Genomic DNA, 6,186 nt, shown 5'->3' with positions numbered 1-6,186 from the left:
CTCCACGAAGGAGGAATTGGGGATCGGTTCGACGGAAGATGGAGGTTTCAGCGGAGGAGAGGGTTCGACAGACAAGAGAGGTTGGTAGAACTACTAGGGCTAGAATCAACGGAAAGGTTGGAGGAAGGGGTACGTTAGTGTTCGACGGAGGAGAGTGGTACCAGAGGGTGAGATTTGCCGGGGTTTTTATCATTTATAGCAAAAATTTACTCCACAAATTCTTAAATATCATTTTTTATAAAACAATTCAAATATAGTAAAAAATTCACTTAAATAGACCTAATGACCCTCAAAACTAAAACTTAATTACACCTAAAACTAAAACCTAATTAGTTCTTCAGTATCATTGCTACCATATTAGGATCCAGAAGCAGCATCATTAACTTACTTAGACTTTGAATTTGAATGGTGTAAGAAGACAATCACAATAAAATCAACTCAAAATATTCTCATCTTCCTACACACTTTTCTGGGGTGATTTGTGTAAGAAACTTAATGTGAGTTTCATCAAACATTTGACAAGTGTAACATTATAAGTTAAGTGAGTTATATATATTGAACTTAGCCTAACTAATGCACTAATGCAATATCCGGATTTAAAGTCTTGGAGGGAAACCTAATGAGATTCAAACTAATTTGGATTAGACAGTTACATTGAAGTTGTAACTAATGGTCACACATAACATAACCATTCGAACCCAACTCGGTGAAAAACCCATCCGAGTCATGATGGCCTCCAAAAAATGCCATTCCAACCGGTCGTAGGCCTTACTAACATCCAGCTTCAATGCCTTAAAACCATTCATCCTCGAGGATTTTTATGCATATAGTGAGCAACCTCCGCCGCCACCAAATAATTATCTGAAATCAACCTCCCAGGAATAAACGCACTATGAGTGAGGGAAATTATACGAGGAAGAACAGAGTTCAAACGATTTGTTAACAGTTTCGACATAATTTTATAAATTTCATTGCATAAACTGATAGGTCACAACTGAGACATCTTCGTAACTTCTTTCACTTTGGGAATCAAAGTGACATGAGTGTAATTGATCTTACGTAGTATATGACCAGATAACACCATTTCACAAACTCCTCTACATACATCCAACCCTACAATTCCCCAATACTTTTGGTAAAACCCTGGAGTCATGCCATCAGGCCTCAGAGCCTTAGTAGGGTGCATTTGAAACACAACACACTTTACTTCATCATCCGACATAGGTCTCTTGAGCTCAACGTTCATATCCTCCATTACCAAAGGCGTTATGTTACTCAAAACTTCTTCAAACATGGTAGCATCATTCGATGTAAACAAGCTGGTAAAATAGGAAAGCACGACATTCTCCCTACCCTTTTGGTCCTCATGCCACACCCCACCCTTGTCCGTAAGGCCATGCAACCAATTCCTTTTATTTTTTTTATTAGCTTTCTGATGAAAATATTTCGTATTCTGATCCCCAAGCCTCACGCAATTTTCCTTCACTCTCTGTCGCCAGAAGAGTACCTCCTGCTCAAGTAAGAGATTCAACCGTCCTACCAGTACTTTCTTTTGTTTAATGGACTCACTTGTCAACGGCTGCCCCAGCAAACTTATGAGTTTAACCTTAACTTCCCTAATTTCTTGCGGCCCTAACCTTATGTTACTTCGAGCCCACCTATTCAACAACATTCTTGTGGCTTTGATCTTCTCAGTCACCTGAAAAATAGTCGAGCCTTCCACACTAGTATCTCAACCTTGCCCTATCACCTCATCACATCCCTCATGCATATTCCAGGCCTTCTTATACCAGAAATGTCTCTTCCCTCGGCTAATACACCTCTCATCCCATGTGAGCAGAATTGGGACGTGGTCAAAAGATGTTTTATTTAAGTGTTACAACCTGAACCTCGGAAACAAATCAAACTAAGCTTGTGTACCCAAAGCACGATCCAGATGTACCTTGATACCACCCCCTCTGATTGTAAACCACATAAAGATGTTCCCAGAATAATCCAAATAGTTGAAATGACACCTCTCTACAATGTTTTGAAAGCCCTCTATTTGATTCTCACTCCGAATATTACCCCCACATGTTCGTGTACTTGCAGAATTTCGTTAAAATTGCCTATGCACAACCAAGGACTTGACTCATCGCCATAGAGTGTATCCAATAGCTGCCATGACTTATACCTATCACAAACCACCGGATAGCCATAAAACCTAGTCAGCCTCCAATATCTACGATCCCCAGGCTCCTCCACATCAAAGTCAACATGGTTATTTGAATAAGACTACAATCTCAAGTCAATCTCTTCCTTCCATAATACACATAAACCTCCCGAATTTCCATTACTAGCAATTGTAAAACTTCTATCATAATTCAACTTCATCCGTAGGCGTTCCAAGTAACGAACGTTGCTCTTCGTCTCACAAAGAAACACCACGGTGGGATCTTTATTCAAAATCAAACGTTGAAGCGCATGAACTGCACGGAGGTTCCCAAGCCCCCGGCAGTTCCAACTCATGCAACTTATTGAGACCGGCGGGGTTGACCACCGTCAACCTCCGCTGATAAAATAGAATCAACCTCATTGACCATAATCATTCTACGTTCACCAGAAGGTGCCAAAATATCATTCTCTTCACGCTCAGCACGTTTCCCTAAAGCCGGTAGCCTTGTACTCGTGGATACTTGAGCAGAAGAGGGGGTACCACGTTGAGCTGTGCCCCTCACCCTCCTAACTCGTTTTGACTTCCTCCTCCTCTTTATCTGCAATTGTTCAACAATTGGCATAAGGTTAAATGGGTCAGACCCCATCTCAAACTTTCCAAACCCCATAACATTAGATCCCTCCTCAAACTGCCTGCTATGAGGAGGCAGCCCCTGATGAAAGGATACCTGATGCTGAACGATATTAGAACTAAACATAAGCCCACTCCCTCTCACCTCATCCTTATTGTATGCTTCATTGGGCCCATCAGTTAACATCAAGCATGTACTCTTCGAAACATGTCATTATCAACATTCGGGACATTCAAATCAAACCCAAAGAGTCTCAAACCACATGAGTCAATTGATATGTCCCCCTGATTAGTCCCCATCAACGCTAGATCAACTGGAAGTTCCTGAAAATGGACAACAGCTAGGTCATCAATGGACATCTCATCTAAGTCGACGCCCTCATTATTGATCCTATTATTCCGATCATTCCCCACTGTACCGTTTTCCAATTCATCATCCCCCTTCGCCACTAATCTAGACACAGCCGTCCTGGAGGCCGAACCATCGAAGAGTAATTAAACTCCTCCTCATTCACGTCCATCAATGCTTTCGTTGACCATCCATGTGAAGGCTCTAAGCCAAAACGAGTACCCTGTGTTCGACGGTAGTTGGCTTCAAGAACATCATTCTGGAACCATCGACCGTAAGGTTTCGTTAAATTATCTTCATTCTTCGCTGAAAACTTCTCACATCGTTCTTCCTTATGAGCAACAAGTCCACATAATTATCATATGATTGGAAGCTTCTTATAGCAAAGATCAACACTCACCACGAAACCCTCAATATAAAGTAGCAAACTCATGCGAAAAGGTTTCATAACATCCAACTTCACCTGTATACGTAGCATTCGACCTTCCAATTCTCCCTTTCAGCTTTGATCCGTGAGAATATGTTTACCCGTCTGATTTCTGATAAATTACCCCATATTCTGCGTCATATACCCAAGAGGCAAACCCTTGATTTGAACCTAAAACTCCTGGGCGTAGAGTGGAATCTTATTAGGGTTAGCCAATGTATCAGCTTCTGCCAATAGCAACAAATCCCCGTCATACAACCAGGGACTGCCTTTTAGCACCATTGTTTGCTCTTGTTTATTCTCGAAGCCAAACAAGAACAAATCATCATCCAATTCTACCACCGTTACCCGAGCCTTTGGACACCAAAGATGCATCATACGTCTCCTAGACCTATCCTTCCCAACAGGCTTATGAGAAAGAACCTTTCCTACTAAGAACACTTTGGATGTTTTGAGGGATAAACCCTCATTGTCATCAACCACAACCACCATTTGCTCTTCAGTAGTAAGCACCAGCCTAGTTGCGAAATTTTCCAACATATCCTCCACACGCCTCTGGACAAACTGCACACCGCCCTTGAATAGACCCCAGCACTTTTCCCTCCCCAAATGAAGAATACGCCTCCATATCCAATTGTGAAATCGTGAACTAAAAACCCTTCGGCGCTGCCCGCCATAATTTCCTTGCCGTCGCTTTCCTAGGGAACCCTAGAGAGAAAACCTAGAAAACCCTAGAGAGCATTTTCAATATATTTTTAAAAGTCACTGATAATAAGTGTCTATTTATACTTAAAAAAAAATACATAATTGTATTGTGATACAGCAATTGTAAAATAAAATTACATATAGATTAGGGTTATTATACAAAATAGTCCTTGAGATTTGCATGATTAATAGAAATGGCCCCTGAGATTGTCCACCATCCATGATTTTGGTCATTCCGTTAAAAACTCTTTGGGCAATTTTCATAGCTTTGTAACTCAATCGTTTCTTAACCAAATTCGACCCATAATATATCAAAATGAAGATAGGAAAGTGTAGAATAAGATTATACCTATTTGGAAGCCCAATGGTTGCCGGAGATGGCCGAAAAATAGCCTGAAAGGTGACTGGTCCGAGAGAAAACCAGAAAACTCGCTGGAAACTGGGTCAACTTTAAATGTTCATAACTTTGTCAATACTCAATGAAATCTAGTGATTCAAAAATGAAAATCATAGCTCTTAATGAGACGAAGAGAATGGTACCTTTTTCGAAGGCTAACTCGCCTTGGTTTGGTCGGACAACGGCTCGAAAATGGCTAACCATTTTTGAGTTAGCCACTTTCGAGCAGTTTTCCGGCCAAACCACGGCGAGTTAGCAGTCAAGAAAGATTTCATTCTCTTCGTCTCGTCAAGAAATATGATTTTCATTTTGAATCACTCGATTTCGTTGAGTATTGAAGAAGTTATGAACGTTTAAAGTTTACACAGTTTTCGACGAGTTTTCCAGTTTTCCAGTTTTCCCGCAGACCAGTCACCTTTTAGGCTATTTTCTGGCCATAACCAGAAATCATCGGGCAGGTCTATGCGTATTTTCTTAATTTTCAAATGTATAGGAACTAATCAAAACGGTGGCCAGCCGCCTAACATCGCAGCACCTAGACGGGGAGTAAGCAACGTTAGACGGAAATTTTTAAAACAATGTGTTAAATTCACGACAATGCTATTAATGTAAAGTTGAGTCATGATGGGCCGCGATATTTATTCTATCGCATAAATTGTTTACGTTGTACACACATAGGAGTTAGGTGTGGAGGAGAGGATGGTGATGACAATTAAACATTACCATTAATGTGAAGTGGTGAGTCATTATGTGCCGCGATATTTGTTTGACAATGTCAATAAATTGTTTACAGGAGGCAAGCATGGAGGGCAGGAGGCCAATTATAACGGAGAGATTTTTTAATGTAATCAGAATATAGGATAGTACATCACTTGTCATTATATAAATGGTGGATATATATGTTAAAAAATTAATAACTTAAAAAATAAAATTTCCCGCCATTTATATAAAAAAACATAATGTATTACCCGTGTTCTGATCACAATGAAAAATTTCTCATACAAAAGGCCTCATCATATTGAGTCATAAATCAATTAAATTAGTGGAGTCATACAAGTTCATGTGCCATATCAACTATGGGAGTGTTCAACATAATTGTGGTTCGTTGGAGTCTTAGGATTTAGCGTGCTACTATCTCAAGGATAGGGAATATGTGGTTGTTTGGCTTGAATATGTGGTTGATCGATGGCCAAAGTTGCTTATTTATACTGGCTATTTGGGAAATGCCATGATTGGAGATTTAAATCATAATATGTACACATTTATAATTAAAGGGTTGGATCAGGGGAAAAAAGATTTTGACAAACATTTTTACACTTCTTTGTAGTATTTAAATTCTATAACACTAATGATCTTGATTAAGAGTGATTTGCAGTTTTTTAAACATTAAATGACTTGGATGATGAGTGTATTATCACTAAGAAGGAAAACACAAATATCAAATAATAATAAAATTGAAAAAAATAAGAAAAACATAAAAAACAAAAACATGAAAACTCCATCTCCCTCTTTGTGGATAAGGT

Source organism: Malus sylvestris, chromosome 1, assembly GCF_916048215.2.
Source record: "Malus sylvestris chromosome 1, drMalSylv7.2, whole genome shotgun sequence".
Classification (NCBI taxonomy): Eukaryota; Viridiplantae; Streptophyta; class Magnoliopsida; order Rosales; family Rosaceae; genus Malus; species Malus sylvestris.
Note: the sequence above shows the minus strand (reverse complement) of the source record.